General features: G+C 25.9%; 1 pseudogene; it reads right to left on the reverse strand.

Annotated features, from left to right (window-relative positions):
* Nucleotides 1–3,002, reverse strand: part of LOC136222081 (maturase K-like) — a 4,395-nt pseudogene extending 1,393 nt beyond the window's left edge.
* Between the last annotated feature and the right edge of the window lie 4,763 nt (nt 3,003–7,765).

Below are 7,765 nucleotides of genomic sequence, written 5' to 3' on the forward strand. Positions count from 1 at the left end.
ATAAGACTCTATCCATTTATTCACTTGACCCAACTTTGAATTCATTTTTTATGTTCCGCACCAAGAATTCAAATACAGTTTGGACTGATCCACCAAAAATGAAATATTCTTAGAATTCTCCATTGATACGACATGCTGCTTTTTCCCTTCATTCCTTTCAGGATCAGTCGTGGTCTTACAAACTATACCCATGGTATGGACGAATCCTTTTCTTCATACAAATGTATAAAAGAGGTTAGCCGCACTTAAAAGCCGAGTACTCTACCATTGAGTTAGCAACCCCCCCAACAAAAATTCGATTATGTCCATACAATCGGAATCAACCTAAATAAAAAGAAATTGAAAAAAAAACAAAAATCAAGAGCAAGAGGTTTAATTCCACGACACAATCAAAACAAAAAACTAGCAAGAAATTAAAAGAAATGAAATATTAAGAATTTATAATCAATCCTGAACATAAAAAAGAAAAGATCAAAAAATATAGATAACATAAAATTTTTTAGATCACCCTTCGTGTATTACCCTATTCATTCTTAATACTTATTATTTCAATTTCTTATTTCTATTTACTTCATATTCGACTTAGTATTCTACTAAGATTCACTTAGAATACCTATATATAGGTATACATTGTATACATTTTTTCTTTTATTTTTATTTATTATTATTTTATTAATAGTAAATTATTAAAAGACTTTTTACTTATATATTCTATCTTATATATTCTACTTATATATTCTCTCATATCTTTTTTAGAATTATATATTCTATAATAAATTAAATAGAATTTTCTAAAGTTCTCATTCGAACATTAAATTTCTATATATTTTCAATCAAAAAAACCTTTTGTATCACAACAAATCCAAGAAACCCATCGCTTGAATGCAGAAACAAATCAAATTAATCTATTAATCTATGGAACAGGTATAAATAGATCGACAGCTAAGATCCCATTACCTCAGATGGGATTCTAGTTATTTGATACACTCTTGTCAATATGAATGTGAATATATTGAGTTGAGAAATAAAGATACACTGAAGAAAACAAAAGAATTAATTGAAATGAAATTTCAATAAAAAGAAATTCAATAAAATACTAAAACTTAATAAATTACTAAAATTCAAATTAAATAGAAATTCCATAAAAAAAATAGATATTTATGATATCGATTTTTGTCGTTATGTTAGAGTTAGGTTAGCATTCTATTTCCATAGCTATTCTATTTGTACACCTATAATAAAAATAAAATAAGAATAGAAAAAGTGGGGAAAAAAGAAAAAAAGGTATCAATATAGTATGATATAGAACAAGAGAAGGGGGTATAATAGAGAAAAAGGTTCTGGTTCTATATGTATATATTATGAATTACATGAATTAACCCTACCTGCATTTCATTAAGGCGAAGTTCCGCAAAAACCCCTACGTTACTTAAACTTAAAATATTCTGAAAAGTTCCTGTACCTTTTTCAAGGACATATAGAATAGCAGTAGCATTTTAATAGGTTTTATTTTTTATCGGATGATAAAAAACCACTTACTGTTCCAAGATCTCTTCCTTCTCTTCGGCATCGAACATCAATTGCAAGGATTCGATAAACGGATCATTGGGGTAGAGGTAGAACCCCCCCGTGGAAACGTATAAGAAGTTTTCTCCTCCTACGTCTCGAGAAAAATCATTCTAAATTCTGTATTATGTATAGAATTCGGGTGTCAATTAGATCCATAAAATCATCAAATCAATTAAACTATGATTAAAATCTTTTTTTTTTTTTGTAAACAACAAAAAAAAAAATTATCTGTACTTTCTTAACTCAAGTTGGATAACTTTAACATAGGTCAAAGGAAATCCTTTAAGCATTTCATTTATTGAGTGATCTCTAATCCCCTTTCTTTTTGTTTCTATTAGAATGTAGTTTGATTCTTCATTCTGATGAAATTGTTGAGACAATCGAAAACGGTATTTCCTTGTTCCAGGATCCTTTATCTTTTCCTTGAATCGTTGGGTTTAGAAATTACTTCGGTGATCTTTAATCCTTTCAAACTGGCAGCAACATACTACTTTTTTTGATTTCTTTCTTTCTATCAAACAAAGAATCAGATTAACGGTTGATTATTGCACGATACACTTTCTTTTTGAACTTTTAAAATTTTTAATCAACAAAATTTGGTCAATTCTAAAAAACTTTATTCTTGGATTTGAAACTTGTTCGAATTCGATCCTTTCTATTTCGATATAGAAAATAGACTTACGAAGTTCTTTCAACTTAGTGATTAGGACTAACCCTAGATTCTTGCACCTAAGAAAAAAATAAATACTTTCTACTCGAGCTTCATCATGTACTATTTACTCTATAACCCAACAAAAAGTGAAAGTTCGAGTATATAAATATAACAGAACAAATGATATCGAGCTAGGAGCACTCTCATTCCTAGATATATCCATATATCTATATATTATTGTTATAATATGTTTAGAATATAGATATAGTCTAACTATTAAAATTATTGTTATATTATGTATTATGTTAGAATATAGAATATTCGAAATATTAAAAACATATAATTAGAATATTATTTAATAAGATTCTATATATATATATTATATATATTTATTATCTTAATATACTTTTAATATACTTAATATTATTTATTAAAAATTGAATTTCTTTTTATTTATTTTTTTTAATTAATATTATTATCATTTAATTTCTTATGAGGGTATATAGAATTTGAATATTATTAGGGTAGACTAAGATAGATGTAAGAATCCACAGTTGATCATGTCCTTCAAGTCGCACGTTGCTTTCTACCATATCGTTTGAAACGAAGTTTTACTCTAACATTCCTTGAATTTTGAGATAGTATCTAATTGATTCGATTATGGAATCGTAAATAGTCATTGGTTCAACCGATACATAGAAATCTCAAATTTGAATTTCTATTGGAAAATTTCTGAAAAAGTGTCAGAAAGAATTCAATTGAATCCCATATTTTATTGTATGAATATTTTGTTATTTACAATTCGAATATTCCAAGAAATAAGACAAAAAAAAAAGAAATAAGTTCTTTTTGAGTCTTCAAGTGAGTACCTAGGACGCATTTGCCTATCTCCCATTTGTTCGAGTCCCGCGGACTCCTAAAAAATCATTAAAGGGAAAATTGGAAATTGTTTTTTTATTGTTTCATACTGAGTGCTAAAATCAGTATCGAAATACTAGAAGATCATCTTATTTATCAGATACACTAAAGAAGTATCGTTGGAATTGATTTTGGATATTCTATCTTATATGTTGCAATTCAAATTAACTTAAGTGAAATTAATAAATGAGCAATTTTTTTTTACATTCCCAAAACGCAAACAAAGCAAAGGTGTTAATAAAATGCTCAAAATATATACATAGAAGCAGTTCTTCATTTTATGAGTAGTTTATTTGACTTTCTTTCGAAAAAAATTTCTAAAGTCAAAGTAAAGTGACATAGGATACAACCTTGTCGAAATTCTTAGATAGATTTAGAATTTTTCATTAAAGCCAAAGACAAAATATAGAAAAAAAATTTTAGTAAAAAAAACAAAGAAAACGTATGTGTTTTCTTTGTTTGTTAATGAAATTTTAATAGTCACAGACATTGACATTGCTTTTTTCAATTATTCATTAACTCCTATCTACTCCCCCCATTTTGCAGGGGATGATGAATAAAAAATCAAATTAAGAAAGGATTCTTTTTTTTTATTTGATAGATTATATAGAATATCTGGGACGGAAGGATTCGAACCTCCGAATAGCGGGACCAAAACCCGTTGCCTTACCACTTGCCCACGCCCCATTGAAATTTTTATTCAACACTAATAAAAAGTAATATTGATATTGGTTCTTCGTCAATTCCCATCCAAATATCTAGGAAATATATTATCGTCTTGTTCGGATTTTCATGTGTGTAGATATAGAATTAAACTGAATTTATTGATCATAATATAAAATTCAATTAAGATTTTGAGACATATTAAATAAAATATTAAAGAGATATTGGAATATTATACTTACAATGAAGTTTATTTCAATATAAATTATGTTATATTATTATTATTATTATCAAGAAGTTATTTTTTCCCAATTTTCTAGACAAGGAGATTGTAAGCGTCCAATAGGCTTGATAAGATGTTTATTCTTAAAGAATGTGGATTGTGCTAGATACGAATTCAAAATCAAGGTAAATAAAAATAAATTTTGATGCTCAAAATCCTAAAATTGTACATTAATTATGGATATTGAGATAATTGCTTTTGCAACATTGGCTTATATAATTTTTAACTATTATATTATGGTTCGTACAAAATTATTAATATTTCGAGAGTTTTTAACAGATGAAAATGAAATATGATCATAGGACAAATTATTAAAAAATATTAATTAAGAAAATATTATTATTTGAATCTCTTCAAATTCTCAAATGTTGAGCATAATGATTCTAATTAATATAATTAATTTCACATATTAATTATAAAACGTTTTTTTTTGTACTGAGTGGTTACAATTGCGATTTAATTCTATTTAACTAAAATTAATTTATGGACTTTTTTTTTGAAACAAATTTATGGACTTAATACTTCATTAAGAAAAAATAAAATGTTTAATTAATGGGCATAAAATATTTTTACTCTCCTCTTTATACGCTTATGTCTCGATATTCTCTCTTATTTTCAAAAAAAAAACCCGAGAGGAAGATGGTTCTCTCCTAATTATCTTTTTCGTCCATTCATTTTTTTTTCAATTCTTTTATTTGTTTTTCTTACTTACAAAATTCAAGAATATATAATTATTAGAAAATATTAATGAAGTCAAATAAGTGATATCTGCGAGTATGGCTAATATTCTATATAGTGAAAGAATGAAGAACAAATTGATCGAATGTCTTGATGAGATATTACGAAATGAAAATAGGAGAAATCATCATCTTAAACTGATTCAATTAGATATATTGGTTATTGTAGCAGAATGAATAATTGAATTCGAATACTTGGTGATCATGAAATTCCATCAATCAAAATAATTATCATCAAGATGAATTTGTGACTAATTGTTACGAATTTTATTTTTTTATATGTAACATATTGAATTGATAAAGTTTCTTCATATGCAACATTAGAAAAGTATTGATTGTAATAGTTTATAGAATAAGTATTGATTGTAATAGTTTATAGAATAATATATTGATGTTGCTTCCATTTTAACATAGATTGTAATTCTTTTGCATCGTAGATATAATATTTAATTTTAATTGTAGTTTAATTCAAATTTTTTTAACCTATATTATAATTGTTTTGTATCGTAAATATAATATTTAATTTTAATTATAGTTTAATTCAATTTTTGATTTTTTATTATATTCTAATATATTTCTTAATTAATCTGCTATTTTATTATTATTGTTTCACAGAATATTTGGAATATGAAAATGTATTAAAATTCCTAAAAAGTACAAATCATTGAATTTTGTAAAAATAAATAAATCATTCATCTTTAGTTAAAATTCTATAAAAAAGTAGTCAATTATTTTTAAAATTAATTTAATTTGAATTATCATAAAAAAATATATATTAATTTCAAATATACATAATATAAAAAAATTTCATAGCATGATATAAAATTATTTAAAAGTAAATATGTCAATTTATTTATTTATCTAAATTATATAAAAGTTTCATACCTCGTGCATCGCACGGGTTTTCGACTAGTAATGATAATAAGAGAGATATTTATGATGGAAGTATTTGAGATAGATGAGAATTTGTTGGATATTTTCCAAAAATAGTTAAATTCTAGCCTTGAATATTTATGCAATAAATAGAAAGTAGGGATTGAGCAAAGAGCATGAATTTCTGTGCCATTGTCAGCATTATCAAGCTCTCTCTTGTGGTCCATCACTGCCTACTATTGGTGCCATTGGGCCTGGACCATCTTCACAATTTATGCTTAATCACAATGTAACTTTGTGATCCGTTGGTCCATATTTTACAGTAGTTAATGATGCAAAAACCAACATTTTGAAAGGTCACTAGATAAATGTTAGTACTAATTAATAGGTCAGAGGTCTAACACTAATACTGCTTTAAACCGTTCCAAAATAATAGACTATTTTCAATATTTTGATATGTTTGGTTCTTCCGATGTTATTATTTGTTGTTTGTCATTTTTTTTTATCAGAATGCTAAAATTTCATTAGAACAAACGACTACAATGATAACAAAAAAACAATAAAGAATAAAATCTTACATAAATGTAGACTATGTCTAATACATAATTCACAAAGGTAAAAAATAAACTACAAAGAGTAAATAAAGTCATTAAAGATATCGCTAAAACAAACAACAAATGAAATATATACTGCTCGTCACTCCAAATTCGTAGAGACACAACTGTAGTCATGACTTCTTCATTTAAACCATTTGAAATTTTTGGATCTGAATTCTTTCTTTCGCAATTCCGTAAATCTAGTGTTCTACGGATAAGATCTACCATTTTCGCTCTTGCTAAACCAGAAAAGTTACAAATAAAAAGATGATGAACAACAGATACAGATCAAACGGATTAAGAGATACAACAAAATATATGAAATCTAACGAGAGAAAAAAAACAAAGAAAAAAAGAAGAAGAATAGAAACGGTGGATAGCCTCCTTCTTCATTTTAATTAGACAATAATAAACCGGATCTATAAAATGAAAAATGTAGAAGAGAATGAAATTGGGTGGTTATGGAATTTCAAATAGAGTTAAGTAGTTTTTTTTTTTTAATTCTGCTTAAGACGTTTTAATCTATTTTTTTTGAAGTATAGAGAAAAAAAACAAATAAAAAGTAACTACGAAATGGACAAGTTAAAAAGACACTATATAATTCTACAGTCTTGATCACGTGCACCTTAATAAGCATGTAGAATTTGCTCATTCACTGTTAGATCTAGGCTTATTAGAATCCTAAGGTGGGGATTTAAAGCATCCTGAGGCTTAGATTTAATAAGCCTATATCTAACGGTGAATGAGCAAAATCACTTGTTCATTAAGGTGCATGTGAAAATTCCTGTATAATTCTACATATGAATAAAAAGGAAAAAAATAATATAAAATATATTTATAAATTTAAATTAATTTGATTTTATAATAAATAATGAATATATTAGAAAGATTAGAATTTTTTTTTTTTGTTAGATACAAATTTAGTTACAATTAGAGTGGATCAAAATAGCAAGATGATTTATTAATTTAAATATTTCATCTACTTAAAATTTATCAAGAATATGTAAGAAATGGGCCTAACGTGCCAACTATATGCTTTGTTAAATTGGGTCCATCAGATATATTCATTTTTGGGCAATTAGCGTTTTAGCATATACTTCTTCTGCATATTGCTTTAGGATTACGACCGGATAAGGTATAAGTCTTACTGTAATACCAATATGTAAAACTTTTTAAATAAGTTTATCAATAAATTAAAATATTTTTATATATTTTGATTCATCGTTTATAACTATATTATTATATTATTAGTATAATAAATATATTAGATAATTTGTTGCGATTAATTTATATATGATAAATTTAGTTGTTGAAATTGACAGTATATTGTTTATAACTATGTTCAGGGTTCCTTCTGAAATGGCCATATTCAATTAAGAGCCTAACAAGGCCATAATTGATCTCTAGCACATCCACTAAGCTCATATATTTTTGGGTCAAATACATGAATATCATAATTAAATAGAAAATTACA

The sequence above is a fragment of the Euphorbia lathyris genome, chromosome 3, assembly GCF_963576675.1.
Source record: "Euphorbia lathyris chromosome 3, ddEupLath1.1, whole genome shotgun sequence".
Classification (NCBI taxonomy): domain Eukaryota; kingdom Viridiplantae; phylum Streptophyta; class Magnoliopsida; order Malpighiales; family Euphorbiaceae; genus Euphorbia; species Euphorbia lathyris.